Below are 22,870 nucleotides of genomic sequence, written 5' to 3'. Positions count from 1 at the left end.
GGCCTGTTTACACTGAAAACCTTTCCCTGCCGTGTGGTTATCCCATTAACTCTGGTTTTACCTTCCAAGTGGAACACCTGGGACCTTCACCACCAGCCCAATGCTACCTGGGAAGAGCCACCCCATGGGGATTTCTCTGCTCGGGGAGGTGGGGGGAACGACGGACACTCATCCATCCACCCACCCACCCACCCATCCAGCGATCCATCCAGCGCCCCTCGTTCTCCGGGAGGGGGAACCGGGACATGTGCGGCGGCGCGGCCGGCGGGGGAGCGGCGCCCCAGAGCCGAGCCGAGCCGCTTCCTGCCGCTATAAATAACCGCGCCCGGACCAACATGTCCCGGCCGCCGCAGCGGCTGGAGCTCCGGAGGGAGCTGCCGTCCCCTCCCGCCGTCTAACTCCCCCCCGCGGAGAGCGGTAAGGGGACCGAGGGGAGGCGGGATGGGGTTCGCTTTGCGCGGCGTGGGGGGGTGTCCGTGCGGGGCGGGCAGGGCCCCCCCCGCCCCGCTGGTACAAGGGGCAACGGCTTCCGAGTCTCTCTTCGTGGCTGTTTTCTCTTTCTCTCTTTTCTTCCAGACCTCTCTGTCTCGGGATGTGCTCCTCCTGCTTTCCGAAGCCCTGCCGGCGGGGTTGGGATCCCTCCCCGCTTCCCTCTCGCTTGTTTTTTGTGTGTGTGTCCGTCCGTCCCCCCCCACCCGCCCCCTCCCGCCACCACCACCGCGGGGTTGGGGTGCGTGGCCCCGGGATGGAGGATGGTGTCTGGCCCCTCGCCTTGCGCCTCCTCGGCCCCGACCTCCATGGAAGGGGCTGGTGGCATCCGTGTCCGTTCCCTGGCTGTGAGATGCCGGCTTGGTGTGGCGAGCCATAGCCGGGGGGTGGCACACACCACTGCCCATGCATGTGGCACCCAAGCAGGGTGCTGTTGCGGTCGCTGGCTCACAGAGGTCTTTGTGCTGCAGCCTCCCTCCCTCGAGGGCTTTCGTCTGCAGCAAAGGTTGAGGTGGACCTTGTAGTTAGGCTTTATGGTGGAGGCAACCGAAGCAGGTCTCTGCCCCTCCAAGCTGAGGACTTTTTTGAAGGAGTCAAGTTTGGGAACCTCAGGTAAACAGCCATAAAGTTTTAGCTTGTCTTCCCCTTTGTTTGCCTCTGCTGCTCTAATGGCTGTGCTTTGGCTTTTAATAAACACCTTCTGTGGTGCGGGGCTATATCCCCTCTCTGAGAGTAGGTGCTCTTCAGCTGCTTCCACGTGCTCTGCTCAGGCTTCTTATTTAAAACAAAAGTGATAAGCACTGTCTCTGGCACTAAGATGTGCACGTTCAGGAACCCACAGTGAGGTATTTCTAAGTTGCTCTTTTATTCTTGAAATGCTTCCTCAAAGAGAGGGCTGTAATAAGCAGCTGTTCTGGGTTGTCTTGACCTCCAGAGGATGTTTTGCTCCTCGCTCGCATCCTTTTTCACTCTCTTTCTACTTTTCCATCTATTTTTTCTGTCCTTTAGCTCCTCCGAGCCCAACTTGGGAGCGGAGTGCAGAGGCCCAAGAGGCCACGGGAAAAAGAAGAGGTCCTCTCAGAGGCTGTTTGGCCTCCGCCTGTTACCCGCGGCGTGCCCTGCTTGGCATGGCCGTGCCGCCCTGGAGGGACCCGCTCTGGCAGGGTGCCTGCCTGAGTGCGGTGGAGCACGAGACGGGCTGAGCTGGCGTGTACTTTCCCCTCCGCGGGTGAGGGGAAGGAGCATGTGAGGAGGAAATACAGCTGTTGCAGAGCACTTCTGCCCTCCGTGCAGCGGGAGCACGTGAGGGAAGGACAGACGCAGAAAGGGAGATTCAGGAAGAGAGTCAGAGAGAGAATTGGGGGGCGGGGGGGGGACAGAGGAAAGCTACAAATGGAGAGGAAAAGCTTTGTATGTGTGCACAAATTTTGTTTGAATGTCTGTTTAGCCAGGGCAAGAGCAAATATCCTAAAAAATATGAGATTGTGTCTCTTGAATCCCTGTTATTGTTCCTCCAGAAAGTGCTGTTTTTCATTCCTTGGGTATCGTGTATGCCTCTCTCCCTCACTTTTCTAGGCTTTTCAGCATCCTCTGACCTCAAGCTGCGCAGGACATTGCCCTTAGCGTCTGCCTGTCAAATGTGTAGTTCTCCATGTTGTACATGAAATGATTATTTCCATAGTTGGTTAAGGCAAGTTTCCGAAGGAATGTGAAGCGAGAGGCACGCCAGTTCCTGTGGTCGGCCTTGGCTGGGGTGTAAGCTCTTCGGGGCAGGGGCTGTGCCCTGGAGGCTGCAGTTACTCTCCACGTTGCCCTTGGCACTTCAGGGATTTCTGCCTCCACTCCTGCCCCCCCCCCCCCCCCCTTATCTCTCATTGATGGTCACCTGTTCCTGCAGCTCGTTCAGCCTCTCCCAGTTACCCCTGGGGTTGCTCTGTGAACTGAATTGCTGAAAGGTTCACCAATCTGGGTTAAAAACCTTAGGAAAAGGAGAGAGGGGAGGAGGAGCAGCAGTCCCTCCCTCTGCCTCTACAAATCTCCCTGATCAGCCCTATGCTGCCTCTCCTCTGCCTCCTGCTTTGAGACCACAAGTGGGGTTAAAACAGTTGAAGCTCTCTAGCTGCGTCCTGACTTCTGCTGCCTTAGTATTTCTACTGAACGCCTACTTTTAACTTTGTAAAGCATTACATCACTCTGAACAGCATCAGGTAGCAAGGTGCTGTCTTTGGGGGCTGCATTGCTACGAGACTATTAGACCTTTCTCTCTCTCTCTCTCTCTCTTTTTTTTTTTTTTTTTTTTTTTTTCTGAGGAGAAACCCAGAGTTACCACAAAACTGCATTAGGGCTTCAGTGCTTTTACTAGTGCAGTAGAGTCAGAGTTGAAAGAAAAAGGTATTATCTAAAAGGCAGCAATTTCCCACCGGTGACAACAGGTATGACCTTTATATTGGATGACCTCCAGACCCCTTCTGGTGGAGAGGCCACCGAGGAGCAGGAGCAACACTAAGCCCTTTGTGAAGGAAACACACTGCAGTATTGCTCTCCATTACCTACAGTGCATAAAGTACTAACAGCTAGTGGTTTTCTGCCTTGCTGGTATAAACACCAAGCTTTTTTGGAGAAAGAAAAGAGTGTGTGTTGGTGTTATCTGAAATGTGACATGAATTCGTAAGTTTCCTTTAGAGTCAAATATATTGTTCTTGGTATATACATATTTTAGTAGAATGTCTTTATGCAACAGCCTTTAGAAATGTTCTGTGCATTGAATTTCCATCTGGATAACAGACTTATGTATAGAAACCATGAGAAACAGCGATGCAATGGAGAGAGGAGGGTTTCTTTAAAGTGTATGCTTTTGCCAAGGCAAACATATTTTAATTGTGGCTTCTTCACAACAATGAATTGCTATCAAAATTCAAATCTAATTAAATGCTTTTGTGTTCTTTCTACTGACTTCTCGTATTCTTGGCTCGAATGAGGACACTTTCTCCTTTTCTTTGTGTGGTGCACTCTAACACTTGTGTCTGTTGGATCCATTATAAAAAGGGACTGTTGAGTATCTTGGTTCAAAAATCCATGGTGCTACCTGTATTTGAGCAGGGGTGGGGAGAGTATTCTTTTTATTGGGAGATAGTTAAGTTCGGGGGTGGTAGAAGAGGACTTGGTAGTACCAAAGATGAGGATGCTGGAAGTGGCCACAAATCTTCAAGGCACCTGTCTGTTCTATGTGCTGTTGGGTGTGCAATTAACACCTTCGGGTTTAGCTCCTTACTTCAAAGACGGATGTGAAAATCTCTCTGTTATTGAATAATAACTGTTGAACTGTTAGTTGGCAAATGGCCCAGAAAAGGGATTATTAAAAACTAAATTTCATAAAGATGTCTAGAATCATGCTTTAGTAGAGGGTTTCATTTAAAAGATTTTGGAGGCTCGTGGTGACCAGTATGATAGCAGTGTGGTGCTCTCATGTAGCATCACATGTGTGCATATGTCAAGATATCCAAAGAGGAGCAAGGGGAAGGAAATCAATGAACTGTTTACTACATCAGTGCTCAGTTGTGATCCTCTGCAAGCACTGTGCCACCCCTGCTGAGTTCTAAGTGAAGTCTGAATTGTGAAAAGACTATCTTTTTTCAGTTGAAACAACCCTGAACATCAGGGCTGTGAAAGATAACTGCGGTGGCTGTTCAGCCTTGCAGGCATGCAGGTCTGAAAGAGCAGCTGTCCTTGGGTCTCATCCAGCTCGGTTCACAAAGATCAGTGAAGAGTGTCCCTAAGGCTGGAGACGCAAGTGGCGAGGGAGCAGTTTCGTCTAAATCTAAGAGATCAAAGGAGTTCAGAATAGAAAGTTTTTCCTTATTCCTGGAAGGAGATAAACGGGAAGCACAAGGAGTAGTTTGAGAGTCTGTTTTGTAACACTTAACTCGGCTGTAACCTCATTAGTGTTCTTCTACATTTGGTTCCAATTACACGTAAGTACATTTTGGAGTTAAAATGTATACTTTTGTAACTCCTCAAACTACTAATGTTGCAGAAGCGGAAGTTCCGAAGACTTAAGCTGTTTATGTGGCACTCTGTCATCTTTAATCTCTTCGGTGTGTGTATGCGTGTAGCTCTTGCCATTCCCTTCCTGGGACTAAGTCCATGTGAAGGGCCCTCCTGTCCTCTAATGCATGTCTTCGTGAGAGAGCTCTCCTCCTTATTTGAGCTAAACTTGAGTACATCTCTCCTGCTGAAGAAACTACGGGATATTCTTTAATGGGAAGCAATATAGAGGTTAAACTAAATGGTCTTAGCAGCTTCAGTGAGCCCAAAATAGTTTGTGCATGTTTCTCTTGTGATAACTTCAGGAAGTGGGGTGATTCCCTCTTCCTCCCTCTCTTTAATATTTTTGCTGAATGCTGTCCTTAAGTGCTAAAATCCTCTTACCATGAAGAGCAGGCAGCATCGAGCAGGTTTCTCTCTGAATTTTTACAGACCCTGGCTTAAGAGGACCAGAAATTAGCCCTAAGAAGAAATTGCATTCCTCTGCTTGTTGTACTGCTCCTGCTCCCCACCGAAATTGCTACTAAGGTCCTTCATGGTGAGGCTGGCCAAGCACTGGAACTGGTTGTCCAGAGAGATTGTGGAGTCTCTCTCCTTGGAGACAGTCTAAAAACTGGACTGGACAAGGCCCAAGCAATCCGCTTTAAGCCAGGTTAGCCCTGCTCTGAACTAGATGGGATCCAGCGGTTCCTTCCAGCTGGCTGGATGCTGTATTTTTTCATTATTGGATAAGCATGGCTGCTTTTGTCTGTCCCCAGAACATCTGGGAGTAAAAGTGGTCTCAAAACATCCAAAACTGGCCTTGGGAAGTCTGAATAAGGACTTTGAAAATTGGAGTGCATAGAGAATCATAGTGTGGGGAAATGGCTTTGCCCAAAGTCTCATAGCAGCAGGTCAGTGGTAGTGCTGGGAGAGGATCATAAATCTCCTGACTGGCAGACTAGTGCCTTAGTAGCTAAAACATGTTGTCTTTAAGCATAAAACGGTCTCCTTTCCCTACTCAACTACTTTCGGATCACTTGGCAACAAAGACTACTCTTATCCTCCAAGGATCTCTTTTTTTTTTTTTTGTTTTGGTTGGTTGGTTTTTTCCTTTATCTGTCATATTCATAGGCCTTTTTAGTACTAAAGAACAGTTTATTGCATTCACTTTTTCAGGAAACACTCAGAACATCAGATCTGGAAAAGAATTTGGTGAAATAAAGACAAGAGCTGCATAGGAAATTTTTAGAAAGTGATGTTATTCCCAGTTTGCTGCATAACAATTAATCTCTTATTTTTAAGAGAGGAAAAGAGCAGAGGAAGCTGCACACTGAATCCAAGTTTGAATCTCTCTTTGTTTAAAAAAAATAAAAATCACTTGAAGAAAACTTTTTAAAATCTGGAAGCTGAGAAGAACACAGATCAGCATTTTTAAGAGTACCATGGAAGGAGTTAAGCTGTGAGTTAACTGCATCTGTGTTTCAAATCCAAATGCTACGAACAAGGGACCATTCAGATCTTCAGTTATAAGTTATACTGAATTCGTTATGCTGTGTTTGTTTGAATTCTGTTGAGAGGAGAAAAAGAAAATCATGGCAGGAAAAAAGAATCATTACTCTTGTTTTGGTGGCTTGTTTCTGAAGTGATGAAGCAGGATTCTTCTTTCCCATCTTTTTTTGTCTAGCACTTATGCAGGTCATCTGCTAATCATTAGCAGCTGTGAGACTATGGACTTACATAAGCATAACTAAAAGTCAGTAGAGCCTTGCATCATTCAGCAGATCTGCCCATCACTTATTCACCACAATAACAGATTGGTTTTGTAACTTACTTGACATGGGTATCTAAATACTAAGAGGGCATCAGCAAGCACGGAAAGTTGGGAAATCCTTTAAGTCCTAGGAATCAGATAGGATAATGTGTTGTTTTATTGTCGCCACAACCTGTTGTCCGATTATACGCGAGCTGTGTGTCGGGGTAATGCCCTGTGACAGCTGAGCCTGCCAGCTACATAAAGCTGAATTGTCTGGGCAGCTTTGCTTGGAAGGTAGGTATGGGTGCGACGCCTGCCTGCTGTGGAAGTGCAAGTGTGGGTGCTTGTGAATGTATCCCAAATTAGCCATGCTCAGTGATACAGCTGGATACAGCAAACTGTCTCAAACCATAGAAAAGGACATGTGTGGAGCTGAGAAGTTGGGATTTCTTGGCAAGGGAAATAGCTGCAGTGCACAAGGCTGGCAGGTCCAGGCTGTGCCCCCAGGTTTGTAACAGTGGCTCAGCATACCACAGGATTTGGTGAGCAGCACGAGTTTCTTCCCACTTAACCTTGAGGGTATATAAAACTTAATCTCCCATACTTCTGGGTATTAAATCATAGACTAAGTAATGAATTTTCTGATCCGGTCTCTGGTTTTGTTTTCAGATTTTTTTTTCTTGTCTTCTCTTTTGCTGGTTTAAAGATCTCCACATGCAAGAGAGACTGAAAGCGTAAGTGCAGTGTTATCAAATGTGCAAAATGCAACCCTTAAAATACTTGTTCTTGGGAATTAAGAAGGTAAAATGAGTTCCAGCAGATACAGTGTCCCTCCAGACCAGTCTGTGCACCCGGTGGCTCAGAGCTGTGCCCTGGCTCCTTTTTTAAGAAGTGAAAGAGGAGTTTGCCTGAGTTTCCTTTTGTTTTTTTTTTTTTTTCCCCCTACAACTCTTATCTTTTCTTTTTTAAAGCAGCGATGTGAGCAGTTAAGTTTGAGAGCTGCTGCCCTAGATCCGTGGGGTCTCTGCTATTTCTGCTGGGAACAACAGACAGTGCCTCATTAGCTCACCTCACCGGCAGGATCCAAACATGGTGGGACCTTACAGCTGCCCTCAAATTACCCTGGTCCCTGAGGAAAGATGTAGGTGCTTGGAGGCAGCTTGCAAACTCCAGCTGCTGGGTTAGCACTTCAGAGCTGTAAGAGGGTGGCATGAATCGGGAACCTTCCTTTTATGAGGAGCCTAAACAGGAAGGTAACTGGTTTTGTAACTAGAATCAGCTAGGTAGCTTTTTAATAGAAAGACAGATGATGAAAAATACTTTGGGGGGTGGGGGGAAGGATTGGAAGTGCTCCTCAGGCAGTAATTCAAGGGTACTCCATTGACACTCCTTTGGATCAATTTGGATCGCAGTTTGGCAGACACGGCCAGCATCAGCCATGCACTACGACAGTCCTCTCCTCCGTTTACCCCAACTCATCACGCCTCCCATCACATCCGCCACTGTTCTTCCCCTCATTTACCCAGCATTGACTGACCCGCTTTGCCTAATGTATTTCCAAAAGTTCTTTTTCTGGCATGGAAATGCAAAATAGAGAATTTTTACTCTTGCTTTAGCATTTGAAGCTACTGAAAACAGTTTTTAAAGGAAGTTTTAAATGTAAACTGTGAAAGGTGCTGTGTGTTGCATATGTTTTAAGTAAACAAACCACACGCTCACGCACATAAGTGAGTTTGCATGACTCAATGTATTGATCTCTTTAAATGTATCTCTATTTGGTCAGATGCTACTTCTTGCTTTTCATATGGTTACACGCCTTCCCTTTGATTTTAAGGGAATGCATTTGACCAATGCCCAGTAGAATACACTTTCTATTCCAATAGGATGAAATGAAAAATCAAATGATAGCAATGTGGTGGTAAGGAAGGTATGCAAATATGACTCTCTTGGTTTTGGAGAGAAAGCTATTCATCTGAGGCCACAGAGAGGACACATACCAGTATATCGTCGTTCCTGTCTGCAGGTTGCATTTTCAAATCACCTCAGACTAATACTACTTTGAAACTGAGAGAAAGATATTCCTTAAAAGTACAACTTTTCCAAACAGTGGTTCTGGTGGCCTCTTGGAACCTGAAACTCTCAAACGGCAGCAAACAGCCCCAAAACTTTATTTTGATACTAGGCAGCAACAAACCACAAGGAAATAGTTCTTCCTTGGACTTTCCTACTGTATCTTCAAATGCATTTGAACTGAATAGGTGGCTTGGGGAGGGGCAGAAAACTTGTTTTTTGGCACAACTTACTTTAAATAGATTATCCCTAATTGAATTGACTAGTTGTCTCTTGGGTATAATGATCAGCTCATATTCTTGTCTGGTGTACTTTTAATATCAAATAAGATGATGCTTTTCAAAATGAAGCATCTTACTCTGTAAAGTAGCTACGTACTTATACTTGTCCCCTTAAGTGGAGCCAGAGCAATATTTATTTCCTCATTTATTGGTTATCCTCTTCCTAGCAGCTCTCTGCAGGATCAGCGTCTACAGGTTTTATTATAGCTTTTTCTTTTTTTCATTTGTGCGTCCTTAAAAATGTGTGCATGCTGACTGGCGTCAAGAGGAAGACAAATTAACTTGAGCTGCTATAGGGAACTAGAAAATGAAGTGTTCCATAACCGACAAACAGCTTGAGATGACTGGACAAGTTCCCTCTTTATTCATCTAAAATGTGCCAGTTGTTTAGCAGAACATCCCTGATAATGCGAGTGAATCGCAGGGTAAAACCCAGTTGGATGTCATCATGTGCAGTACTTAAATGAGAACACTGAGGGATTTTGTGCTTCCAAGGCTAAGAACTGTCATTGTTGTCTTCTGGTTTGTGTTACTTTAAAAGTTCCCCAAGAAAGTTCCCTCTTAGGAGGAATAATGGAGTTTAAAGTTGTTTACAGTAAGAGCGGTATATGACTTCTCTTTTTTGCTTAGACTGAAAGCTTTTTATTCTTCTCAAAATGTGTTTGTTTACCCTCTGCTCACTAATCAGTGAGACTGACGAGGCATTAAAGAAATGATACCACATGGTATATAATACTGCAGCCTTTACAGCTTCCGAGGTTTTTGCTCCAGGCCATCCACTGTGAGGTGTGGATGGAAGCAAATGAAAATAGAATGGAAAAACCCTGCAAGAAGGGAAAGTTAAAATTTAAAAAAATAAGATAAAAAATATATATACATATATAATGTATTTTCACCTTCTTCTCTTTATATAGAGATAAGGAGGAAGTATGCTGCTGCCATTTTTTAGCTAGGCATGACTTCATGCCTTAGGAAGTGAGAACAGATACACACCAAAAATAAAAATCACTCCGAACTAACAAAAGGGCTGGTAGGTGCCACCCTGGGTCCAGTCCTGCCCTTGATGTAAGGTTGCTGTGGGTGATCAGTGCTGAGAAGAGACCAGTGGAGCAGGATTGTTACAGGCAAGGTCAGGATGGTGTTTCCCCGTCTTTCCTCAGGGCTGTTTTCCATTAGGCTTCTGGAGGTGCTCCCTCTAGTCTCTGGTGGAGGCTGCTGGTTATTTCTGGAAATTGCCATCCTGAAGATAGGATCACTCTTTCTTCTGCTCTGAAGTTCCAGTGCCTTAGACATCTTCTAAAGTTTTGGATGGTTGCTGTGACATGACTGTACCGGGGAGGAAAAATCCCAGAGTATCTGCAGGCATGTTTGATGTAATAAATCTCAGTTCTTTACAGTGCAGTTGTCACAAATTGCAGTCCCACTTCTCTGTATCTAACTCTGGCGTGTTCAGGTCCTGGTTTCTTCATTTCTCAACGGAGCACATGACCCTCGGTATCACTGTCATTTTTTGTAACATGCATCAGTGCAGGATCTCAGACCACATTACTAAGGAATTCTGTCTGGTATAAGGGCAAGTAAAAAATAAGGGACTTTTTTTTTTAAAATAATTCTTAAGGGTATAATTATGGAAACAGCCTCATGGACAATCACAGGCCTTCAAAACTGGAATTCCCAAGAGCAACATGAGATGCTGGCTTTGGCATTAAAAGTTGACAGAACAGTCCTTGTCCCATTTAGCAGCAAAAAGCCCAAAGTTAAATTATGTCACAAAGTTTACTTAAATCCAAACTATTAACATCATGAAACCTCAAGTAGGTATAAACAGCCTCCATCACAGCTGGTGTAGCTCAGCCCCCACTGGCAGCATGTAGCGACAGGGAAGCGGGTGAAGAAACACCTTTAGACTCCTGCAGCGTGCAGGGATGCTTCAGGGCATCACCAACGACAGCCAGGGAATATCATCTCACAATTCATCCTCCATGAGGGACAGTTGTCGGGACGTGCTGGCTCTGCTGGGACCTGGCTTACAGACCAACTGGAAGTGTGGGCTCTAACGAAATGCCCGTGACTAATCTTCCTGCCTCCCCAAAGGAGCCTATACTGTATTCCCCCCCCTTACTGTGGGGCAGCTCTAATTCTTCCGGCTGAGCAGGAGGGTTTTAGGAGGCCCCCGCTGCTTTCCTCTGCGCTGTTCTTAGGTTACCGCCATGGTGCAGCCTCACAGGGGAGCCAGCCAGTTCTGCTGAATAGTCTAGAAATTGGACAGTAAGGTGTTTCTGCTCTGTTAGCAGCACCTTTTCAGACAGCCATGCTTCAAAATACCTAAAGTGGGGGTTTCTGTTGTGCATAGGTAATATCCTCAGAGCCGTAAGCCATATACTTAGCTATAAATTTAATTATTCTGCTCCCTACTGAGTACCTGGCCTTTTGCTATTGGGAGAGGAAAGAAGAAACAAAACACATGCAGAGTGGGATACCGACAGGTGATTACAAGTTCAGTTATCTTCTTGTGCAGAACTTCTGCTCACAAGGGAGACCTGGTGCCAAGCTGTTTCGAGCCAGAGTAACAAACTGCTGCCTCCACTCTCAATCTCAGCCTGCGCATCCTGGGGCTTATCCTGATCGCCAGTTCCCAAGCGTGTTATGGGAACTTGCGTAGCCAACGCATCAGAAGCCCAGCTCCGTTTATTTGGCCAGCTGTGGGGACGACAGGATGTCCCCATACCCTTTTGAGGCAGAGGTGTTGCTTTGTCCTCTGAGTGCAGTCTCCTGATAATTGACTCTGCTGCAGCACTTGATGAAACCGGGTGTAGGTGGCTGGCAACGTAGGGCATTTTATTTCTAGATCAGTAGTTTACCTCTAAGCTGGGTGAGCCGTGACTAAACATTGTTTTCTGTCAGTTTTAGTGTAGTCTAAGTGCAAAGAGTCAGTAATCACAGGTCTATAAGACAAAAGTTCTTGCTCAAAATGATGTTGTCCGACTTCCGTGCTGAAAGCCATCATGAAGTAGTCAGATGATGAATGAGGATTAAAACTTCCTGGGTGGCTAGTGAGTGACCCTTTCAGACCAGGGCCAACACTGGGCATGGTGGTGTGAGCAATCTCGCTTTGATGTGTCCCATGTAGCTGCCCCTTATGTATGACTGAGATGTAGGATCTCTCAATGGGGCTGAATTTTTCACTAAGGAAACAGAGACCTTTAGTCTCCAAGGCTGTTATCTGCATGCTTTTCATGGACCCTGCAGTTCCTTGTTAGTTTCTTAACTACTGCTTTCTTAATTCATAGTAATAAACTCTCCTGATTCATAGTAATTGCATAGCTAATTAAATGAGAATGTGGCATGCAGTAGATATACATATTCATATACTGAGCCTCCCTTTCTCCTCTTTTATTCTTGGGAGAATATTGTTTTCAATAAACATTAATGAAAGAAAAATGTATGATCTGATCTTGCACATGATCTGATCTTGCTCACCTCACTCGGGCGTAGTTCCAGCCAGTATGGGATTGCTGGCACTTGTACCTAAGCAAGGAATAAAAGATCATATCCATTATACAGCAGAGAAGCTGCTTCGGTTTTATAATCACCCAGCAAGTATGCACAGACTCTGATCTGTGTCTATATTTGGCATCCAAATATTCCTGATGTGGAATATACCACCCATGGGAAGAATGCAAGAAATGGACTAAAGTTCCCACTGTTTGGGACTTATTTTCACTTAAAAAAAAAAAAAAAAAAGGGTATGAGCTTTGGATAGGATGCTCCTGCTATAAAATGGTGCATGGCTCTTTTGACTCCAGTGAAATCATGCCAATGTATACTTTTATATCATCCTGCTTGTAGCTAGCTCCCTCTCTATTTTCTACCTAGGGAAAAGTTTTCAGTCCTTCTAGTATGAAGATTCAGGGTTTAAAGGGGAAATAAACTAAGCAGAAGTAACCGCTTGAAACTGTATGGCCTGTGTCAGATGCAAAATTGCTCTTGCCAATGAATATTATTTTTGTGGCTTTAAAATGTGTGGCTGTTGTGGTAGGTCATGATTTCTAAGGTACAGATTTATTTAGCTTTTTTCACTTGTGTATATATGTATGTGTGACTCTTCATCATGTTGTTCATACCTGAAACTTCCTAAACTTTAGGACTCATGCTAATAGCTAAAGACAAATTGCTCTGTAATAAATCCCTTTTAATATCACCATCATAGCAATGTTCATGTATTGAACAAGATACTTGTCATTGGCAAGGTATAAAAAAAAAAAAATCAAACCCCCAAACTGCTCTAGAAAAACAGCTTGGCAATTTTTACTGAGCAGAAATTGTTGCAAATACTCTTTGGAAAGATAGAATATGTTGTTTCTTATGTTGGTGGATGTGTTGAGTAATTCCATTTTCTTTGATCAGGTCAAAGAGAAACTGTGTCTTAAGCTTACTGTGTAAAAAGGCTGCAAACTAAGAAATTAGGCTTTATGTGAAAGTATTGTAAGCAATGACCAATGTCATTACTTTTAAGCTCGTTTGGTTCCTGAAAACAAATTAAAGTTATTTGAAATATCTATAATGATATGAAAAGACTTCCACAAAGATGAAGTTCACCTTTTAGAAATATATTTTGTGATATATTTCATAATACATGTGCAGTGCAGGACTTTTTTTCAGGAGTCTGTTAGCATCTGTATTATCGGGGCAGGGAGGACAAGTAACTTTCTGAGAGCAGGGTTTGTCAGTTCAGCAGTTTTCACTTGAGTCGAGAAATTTGTAGGCGTTTCTAGGCATACTACATTGTCTTAGTAACGGCTTTTATTTACTTGTCTGTCCTCGGAAAGGATAACTTGTGGTAACCAAGGGCAATAGCTGAAAATCTGAAGGCTCATACACATGTACCTGTATGTAGGTTTTTTGTGCCAGAACTTGTTTTTTCCTGTTTCAGACAGGACTGGAGCAGTGTGAAAGCTCTTCATCTTCCACACACACATGGCTACGAAGGGGGTATTGCCAGAAATTTTCTTGACCATCAGATTTTGCTTACATCCCGGATGGAGGTCAAGATAGACTCTCTGTTTTATCTGATATGATTCTCCCACCCCCAAGGAACATGTTAATATTTCATCATTCTGAAGCAACATAGTGGGCAACATTAAATATTTACATCTCTCCGCAAAGTCACACAGATGCCACCAGGATACTTACCTCTACATCACACATGCTCTAATTCACCCCAAACACCCACTGTTTACTAATCTTCAGCCCCCGTCTGTGCTGATAATGAGCAAGAGGAAATGGAAACAGCAGGGATTATATGCTACTGAGAAGTCCCAGTTTCCATGCCTGGTTGTAATTCTTTCAACAAACTCTTGCCGACTGTGCTCCTGCTTTGAAGTTTGAACACCTCTGTATTAGTGCTTGGCTCTGGTGATTTGGCAAACAGATTTGGGGTGGGTTGTTCGGGGGTTTTTTTGTAGTTGCATATTAGCAGCTCCACATGATGGCTTACTCCTGCAGTCGCATGTGTTGTGCCTGCTCGAGGTCAGGAGCAGTACACAGGTTGCTTTGCCCAATCACCGAGATGTTAATTGCTCATATTTGCTGGTGACAGGTACCAGACAGAAAACAGTCCCCACCATATCCACTATTCTGTGTGTATAGAGTCTCAGCCATATTGGCGAAGGGGGTGAGTTTCCATAGAATGAATAAATGGGGCCCATTTTTATAAGGCATATTTATAAGGCAATAAGTGGTATTGGTGTGGGTTTCAGTGCTGGGGTTCAGCATGCTCCATTTACTGGATACGGTGATCCAGGCTTACTCAAATGTGTGGATGTAGGGTAGTGCACATCTCTAAGCCAAAACTGTCAGAGTCCATGATTGCCTTTTTATCCCCATACCATAGGACAGCAAATTATTTGTGTAAATAGTTTTACAGCTGTGTCTATTACCATTCTGGTGTAGCTTATCTGTCAGGCCACTGTGCAACTTGTTATTGCTGCCGGGGTGGTCCTTTATCCATAAATCAAACACTGTTTGATCTCATGGCAAGTGAGGGGAAGTCAGTTTACCGCCTTAAAAACAACTTGTGCCATCTGCAGGGTTACTAATGCATGTCTCCATTAGATACCCGGGTGTATATAAGGAGGAGCTTCAAGTATACTTTTCACTCAGAAGATAAAGAGATGGTTTTGTCTTGTGTGTATACAAGGTGAGATAGAGCATTAGTTACAAGCAGTTGGCTTATTGTGTGGGATTACTGATGAAAATCCTGTCAAGGCTTCAGTCCTCTGGAAGATGCCAGTCAATAGATTCCCCATCTGTGATAAGGATGGAGAAATGAGCGGTTTTGCTTAGAGAGGACAGACTTTATCAGGCTTCAGATGTTTCCCTTCGCGTCTTAACGGCCAGTGGTCAGAGCTTGACACATCCTCTGCTGTCCTTGGCGGTTCAGCAAACCCGGCTGGGCTCTGCGGACACAGCGAGTCCCCCCCGGTGTCACGCAGCTGCCTTTGCTGTCCCTGTGGCGCCACCTCCATCTCCATGGCCCCACTGACCGGCACAGTGAGGTGCCGCTTGCGCTCCGGCCTCAGCTGGAGCGATGCCCTGGGAGGCCGTTTTCCTTGGGCATAGCTTAAAAGCAGCTGGGAGACTGCTGGGAGTTACCTGCTGGGCGAACACATTCCTCCTGTCTTGAACAACCCCAGAGTATCTGGCGGGGGGGGATATAAAAGTCCGTTTGCCCCACCAGCAACTCCAAAGCACAGCTCTGGCACGGTCCAATATACGCCGCTAGATCTGCGCACGGCGGCTGACACATTAAAAGTGACTTTGTAAACGTAGCCTCTTCTTAAAATGGAGAGAAATAACGTGTCTCCTGTGAGGGATTCAGGCTGCCTGAAGGCCCCGGGGCGAGCCGCGGGGGGAGGACAAAGAGGCAGTGTGCTGAGAGCAAACATGGCCGCTTCCTGAACTCTTCAACTTCCCCTCAGCCGCCTCTGAAGCTCGGGGTCCGGCCTGTCGCCTCTCTGCACGCGTACTGAGGGGAAAATAAATGCCTAAGCCACACGCCTCCCGCAGCGCTCTCCAGTCTCTTCCAGTGTAAATAATGCCTTGGCCATTTGGCCCAAAAACTCTTACATGGGGGCAGAGCAGGTGCATCTGCCGGCGTGTGTTTGCATGTGTGCTCCCGCTACAGCCGTGGGAGCTCCGGTGTGTGTATGTGCCCAAAAAGAGTCTTGATGCAAAAGCATCCATTTTGTGGACTAGCCTTTTTTTTTTTTTTTTTTAGTCACACATGCATTTCCTTTTGTGTGGGTATCCTCTGTATGTTTACACTTAAAATACTTGTGTTGCTTCTTAGATGGGGGTGATTTGATGGAGACCTTAAAGCAGCTTTCCCTGGAGTGGGACTTTTTACAAGGGTATGTAGTCGTAGGATGAGGGGTAATGGCTTCAAATCAGAAGAAGGTAGATTTAAATTAGATATCGGGAAGAAATTTTTCGTTATTGGGGTGGTGAGACACTGCAACAAGCTGCCCAGGGAAGCTGTGGCTGCCTCATCCCTGGAGGTGTTCAAGGCCAGGCTGGACGGGGCTTTGAGCAACCTGGTCTAGTGGGAGGTGTCCCTGCCCATGGCAGGGGGATTGGAACTTGGTGATCTTCCAGGTCCCTTCCAGCCTAAACCATTCTACGATTTGTTCAACACTTAGCTGCTGAAGTTCCTTGAATTGGGAAGGTTTGTGCTGTTCTCACCTTGCCAGCCTGAATGGATCCTCCCCTTTCCTGAGCTTGTCCCTTTATCCGGCAACTTTTTATACGCTGTCTGCCAGCTTCCAGGGGAGGCGGGATTATCCTTGCACAGCTGCTCTTGCACAAGCACAGAACTTGGCAGCCGGCAACCCCAGCGGCAGGCACGTGCTGCTGTCTGAAATCTTCTTGTTTGTGGCTGCCTCTTTGCCAGAGGTCACTTCTCCCCCACCTCTGTGGGTAGGAGGCATCCTCGAAACCTTTGCCACTCGATTTCCAGCAGGATTGGTCAGGCTACTTTAACCCACTGATAAAAATTATTGGTGCTAATTTGGCTCGTTTGATAGTGGTAAAGTAGTGAGCAGTGGTAAGGAGCCCCAAGGCAGCAGCTAGCAGCTGGGGAGGTAATCCTTTGCTGGTGGTCACCAGGAGGCTGCTCGCAATACCGACGTCTTCAGCTGGCGCAGTCTAATTTGAAAGATGACATTTTTAGTGGAAACATCTTAATTTATGCAGAAATTACATAGAATGCACCAACCAATGGGCAAAGCAGCAGCTCCCATGGGTTTGCTGTGGGCTTCTCACTGTGAGCTGTGGCTTTGTGTTACAGCCTGGGTAGCAGCAGAGCCAGCTTTGTGCTAGCAGTTGTCCCCTGCTGCCTGACAGTAAGAAAAAGAAAAAAAAAAAAAACCCCAACAAAAAACTCATCAACTTTTGCAGATAAGATCAGTTCTTCAATATGGTCCATGGCACAGGCTGTGGAACAACTGTGCCAACACACCTGAGAGGGCCATGGGGCATGGAGGGAGAAATGAATGGCAGTGGGAGGACAGCCATAAAGGAGTGTGTTGCTGATGAAAGCTGTGCATCCCAAATGTGCAGCATTGCTGTCTCTCTGGTCACTCTCTTCCTGCCTTCAGGTTCTTCATGTCCATGCTTAGGTACAGCTAACTCCAGCAGTGCCCCAGCACAGATGTTTGCAGTCAGTCTCTGAGGGAACCCCTTGGTCTGTGTAACCCATCCACCTTCACTCAGTCCTTGCTGCTGCCCCAGGCATTGGCTGTTGTTATTTCAGCTCTCACTAAATAAAGAGATGTTTAATTGATCTCTCCCCCTCTGCCCCACTTAGCCTAATTGGAGGGTGTGTAACGTGCTCCACAAGGAGCATCTTCCAGCGCTCCTTGCTGACCCTGGTAAGACCATTCTGCATCTCCTCTGACATGGTAGTCTTCAAACTTTATCTCCAGGCTGTTCTCAGGACTAGATTGCCTTTCCAAAATTCACATGTCTTTAAAAAGAATTCTACTAAAGCACCACCTTTTGACTAATCCTGTAAACATATTCTTCCAGTTTAGGAATTTACTGTCCTCCTTCCTTTTGTGACATATGTTCAGGCCTGTTTGTTCCATCACAAGATGACAATATATGGATGCACATTGCTACAACTAAGAGGATATGTTTAAGGCCAGGCTGGATGGGGCTTTGAGCAGCCTGGTCTAGTGGGAGGTGTCCCTGCCCAGGGCACGGGGGTGGAACTAGATGATCTTTAAGGTCCCTTCCAACCCAAACCATTCTATGAGTCTATATCTACTTAAGACATAAGCTATTTTTCATAAGACTCAAACTGTTTGCCACATTCAAATGGAAAATATTCCTGAAAATTGCTGATAACTGCATCTATTTGAATGCAACAATTCATTACCACTCTGAAAATTTTATAAACGAGTATCCTGGAAGTGAAATTTCCCATGCCTGCAGTGTAATTACATTCTCCACTATTGCATTTGTTTCCTCTTTAAAAGAAGAGGGGGGGCACTGAGCATACTGTAACAGAATCACATTCAGCGTTTGGTATTAATACAAAGAAATAGTATGTAAAGGTCCGTTGAATCATGGAGTGACTCAGAAGGCGACAGAGGAGTGCTCTTTGGCTACGTAGAAATGTCAACGATTCAACATAAGAGCAGGAAAGCTCTTAAACGTGCCGTAAAGGACAGTTAGTTTCTTCATCTGATTTTAAAAAGTAAGCGAAGCGAGGCTAGCAAGGTGCGGTGAGGAAGTGCGGTGTCACATGCAGCTCTACAGGAAACGAGACTGAAGCTGCTGGGGAAGTTCAGAACTGGGTGACCTCCAACGGATTCAAATAGCACAGGTTAGTCCTCTTAAAATGTCTGTCGCCATCCTGCTGGGGTTCTGCATACATATTTTCACAGACTTGTGGCAGGGTGGGGTGGATAAGAAGTGGTCCATAGGGCACTTGAGTTAGCAGGTAGCGAGTGACATGGGCTTTCAGAGCAGGACCTTATGGGGCAAAAATAGGAAGCTCTTCTGAGGGTTAGCCTGGTTTGTGAGAAGCTTGGAGCCTGCCTTGCCGTACAAGAGCAGCATGGACCTGAATCACCTCAGAGGTGTGAATGAAATCTTCCCTGTCTTGTTAAGATGTTCATATAATGAGCAAAAGGTCTGTATTTTTAATAGAAGCGTTCAGTGTTAATAAATACTAGGAAGTGCTTTTCCAAGCACAGGTTAAAGCTATTGACTATAGTGAGAACTTCCCTTTGTTTGATTTGGCCGTACTAAGTATATAGCTGTTCTGTTCGATTTTATTGGTGTAGTCTCTTGTTGAGGTTTTCTCTCATTCCTGGTGATTTCTGCTGAGAAATTCCATCCCGGCTTTTCTGTGCTAGAGGGTTTTGGCTTGGGAATGCGCCGTATTAGGAATGAACTGGCACCAGTTTGGTGCTGGAGAACTTGTGACTTCTCAGAGGGAGGCTGTTTGATGGGATGTGCATTTTGTATTCCTGCACAAAAATACATTCATTACTTTGAAACGTTACTAGGCCATTGTGGTTAACTAACAATTTTGAATGCAAAGTGAGAATGGAAGTTTGAAAGAAAATAAACTTCAGGATGATAAAATGTAGAGTATTGTAGTAGCGTATCAGAGAACCTGAACTAAAACTAAGCCCCAGCGCGGGGCACACGTGGTGCTGGGAGAGCGTGGGGGGAAGAGGAGGCGAGGGCTGCGCAGCCTGTGCTGGCAGTGGCGGTCGGTGGCAAAGGTGCTTGCCCCATGCAGAGACTCCCTGGCTCGCTAGGCAAGGTCACAGCTTGCCAGGCTGGGCAGTGGAAGCGGTTGTGATCTAGCACAAAATGCAGCTGTTGGGGATGATGACAGATGCCGTACCAAGGGCTTGCCAGACATTAAAATCAGAGATTTGAGTGTCAGGCAAGTATTCCTAAAACTGTCCATGCTTCTTCCTAAATCTTTTTAAAAACATTTCCCTGATGATGTAGAAAAACAGACTAAGTTGCACTGCTGTTATACCCTCCTCACACCACCCTGTGTGTTCATCCTGATCTCAGCATAAAAAAAATGAACACAGTGGCTGAGGAAGGACCAGGTCATCGCTGCCTCCTGCCTGGGGAGGTGGATGCTGGGTCTGGCCCTGCCACAGGGCACTGAGGGTCTCAGCCGTTTGGGAATAGCAGTGTCCCTTTTCTGGCAGTTTACTGCTCTGTGGCTGTCTCTCTCCACAGCCTTTTGAAGCCTGGTCTCAGGTTTGGAGCTTTGGAGTTTCACACCCAGAAGGCTCTGGCCTTAACTGGGCTTCTCAGCTTCTGTAAAACCAGCAAGTTTTGCAAAGAGAGCAAAAGTTCTGCCCAAAACCAGCCTTTCTGCTCTATTAGGGTTTACAGCCTTCACCAGAGCGCGGTGAAACTCAACTCTGTTTAACTAAGAATGTGATTTAAAACCAATTTAGTAAAATCCCGCTGCAGACATTTTCATTTCAGCCTAATCCTGCCCCATAGCGGCTTATCTCAAATAGATTATGAGTTGTTTTAAGCTAAATATAATGGCTCATAAATAATATATTTGAGCCTCCACACAGTGGTTTGCGCCAGGTATTTGAAACTGAATTAAAGAATAAACTGATACACTGTCTTAAATAAATAAAGCCTGACACTCTTGCTCTGCTACCAAGAGCGAGCGCAGACAACCAGACTGAAAGAGGAGGAAAAGAGCGGGAGAGGGGGAATTTCTGAATGGGCCAGTTACACCAGCTTGCGTTATGAAAACCAGGGAAAGAATGTTTCTTTCTCAAACAAATTAAAAAGGAAATCTGCAAAAAGAGGAAAGGGAATAAAGAGCACAGACTAAACAAAAGGAAATAAATATGGATTGGAATGAGAGAGAAGGAAACCAAAAAAAGAAAATAGTAAAAAATGGAACCAGATGGGGACAAATTCTGTGCTCAGGAGAAAACCCTCCTCTTTTACTGAACTTCAGAAGGAAGGGTGAATGTGTGTGTGCATTTTCATATATGCATAGTATCTATGGAAGAAAAATTCATTTTCCTGTATGATTTTTTAAAAATTATTTCTTTTGGTTTCTTTCCCTTGGGCAGTATTAGTATAAAAGTTTGTAAGTTTGAGAGAGCTTCAAAGTTAGATGAAAGCAGCTTTAAAATATCCTTAATTTTGCAATTACACAGAATGAACTGCTTGGGATGCCATTTTAATTGCTGGCCAGTTTTGTTCCCCAAAAGCTACTCAGCCGCACTGCTGTCTTGACTTCGTGTCCGCTGGACGCTTGGATCCATGGCACAGGCTTGCCCTTCTCTCTGCATGGGAAAAAACAGGAGTTAAGATGAACGAATACAAACCTGAACTGCTTTGGAGAGTTTATAGCAGGATCCCCTTGTGGGTTCCATTTCACCACCTGGTGTATGCAAAGGTTTCACACCAGTAAGGGAGTGGAGTCTCGAGACTCTGATCTCTAAACACAAGTAAATCCATAAAATGCTGAATAGCTGCTGTTCTCGTATTTTATTTTAAACTGACTGGATTGTTGAAGACACTTTGTTGTTTTAATATTAAATACATCACATGGACAAGGGTATCTTTTGCTGGGATGTTATTCGCAGCATGTCTCTGTCACGTCTTGCTGGCCATTCCCTCCCCCTTTCTGCCCCACCACACACTTGAATGCAAGTTCTGCAAATCATTTCTGTAATTAGCTGTTAAATGCATCTAGAGGTTGAAGGAGGTTGGTTTTACTTTTTTTTAGTTGATTTGTTTCAGCTTTTGCATGCATTTTTCTTTAGCCTAAATTATAGAAACCTCCTTATTACAAAGCTGGTCAGTGAACCATGGCTCTTTTAAGAGGAGCAACTCTAGCAGTGGGTAACTCTGCTCAGTTTTACCACCACATCCATCCACACGTGTTTTTAGGCTTTTCTGTTTTCATTCCACCATTTATATTGGCTTTTACTGTGCTATGCTGAAGTCAGGGAAATTGTCTTAAATTTCTTTGAGAACAAATTGGGCCCCTTGGCCTGAGGGACTGATGTGGAGAGCACAGTCAGTGTATTTTTCCTGTTCTGATTCCTCTTTAGATGGAGGCGGGCTCTTCTTTACACGCTGCCAGTTTCTCATGCAGACTTTCTGCTTACGCAAGGAAATGCATAATAGATACATACTTAGGCTCTGTGGTCCCCAACGTTTCAGTTTCGCAATTAATAGTTTTGGGGTTGATTGTTTATTTGTTTCTTCTTCCCTGCAGGAATGTGCACCCTGGGAAATGTTATTGCGATCTAGCAGCAAGTGTATTCTGGACTGAATTTGCCAGGCCTCCTATTCTGTGCAAGCGTCTCTCCGGCTGGTGACGAGGTACGGAGTCCACGAGGTTTGCACCAGGAGAGGGATGGGAGCAGGGAGGAGTCTCTGTGTGAGCCGCGGAACAGGGAGACACATCTCCGGCGTGTGCCATCCCTGGCCCATCACAGCCAGAAGGCACAGAGCCATCTCATGTCTTGATTTGCAGTGTGACAATACGGGAGTCATTCATCTCCAGGGCAGGATTAATGGCAGTGCCAGTTTACTGACGTGCTCTGATGTGGCACGCCTTTCCTAATGTCAGATTTAGGTGCCTTAGGTTACATCAAATTTGCTGCCAAACCCGCAAGCTTTTACTTAACACATGCAGTGGGTTGTTCGTTTGTTTTTTTTTCATTCCAGTAACACATGTCTAACAGTGGAGGGATTTAAGACTTCACAAGTAGGTCAGGAGACCTAAGATATGATTTGAGCAGGCACTGTGAATTCGTACTTGACCTGACTTTAGAGCAAATGACGTTACACTTGAAAGCTGCACAGTGAAGTCTGCAATGTTCAGAGTTTGATGCTAATGAACAGAAATAGTATGAAAAGGTCTACTGAGACACATAGTGAATCAGAAAGAAAGAAATAATAGTGAGTTTACTTTTTAATTTTATTTTTTTCATTGCAGCAGAGGCTGAAGCAGAAAGCATGTGCTGTAGATAAGCTGGAACATGCTGACCTAGAGCTGGTGCAGTTCAGCAGATCAAATATTATTTCCTAGCTTGAATGCACTGTGCTGTAAGCTTTGACTGTGGCTTCTTTGTGATTAGTGGGCCAGGTAGAAACTGGTGCTGGGAGGGTCCCAGAGGTGCTTGGGATTTTGGTTCTCCATAGATGTGAGCACAAAAAC

General features: G+C 45.1%; 1 protein-coding gene across 2 annotated transcripts in view; it reads left to right on the top strand.

Moving 5' to 3' along the window:
- The first annotated feature begins 285 nt into the window (after positions 1–285).
- The window catches only part of WIPF1 (WAS/WASL interacting protein family member 1), a 58,011-nt gene continuing 35,426 nt past the window's right edge, over positions 286–22,870 (top strand). The window contains exons 1-2 of one of the 2 annotated variants that reach the window (XM_063341914.1): positions 286–417; positions 21,923–22,029. The gene's annotated coding sequence lies outside the window, so the exon portion shown is untranslated. Of the gene's footprint in view, positions 418–18,461; positions 18,509–21,922; positions 22,030–22,870 lie in introns of those variants that run through there. The other variant, XM_063341913.1, reaches the window with a different exon arrangement.

The sequence above is a fragment of the Chroicocephalus ridibundus genome, chromosome 7 (assembly GCF_963924245.1).
Source record: "Chroicocephalus ridibundus chromosome 7, bChrRid1.1, whole genome shotgun sequence".
Taxonomy (NCBI): domain Eukaryota; kingdom Metazoa; phylum Chordata; class Aves; order Charadriiformes; family Laridae; genus Chroicocephalus; species Chroicocephalus ridibundus.
This window is presented reverse-complemented; position numbering and strand designations above follow the sequence as displayed.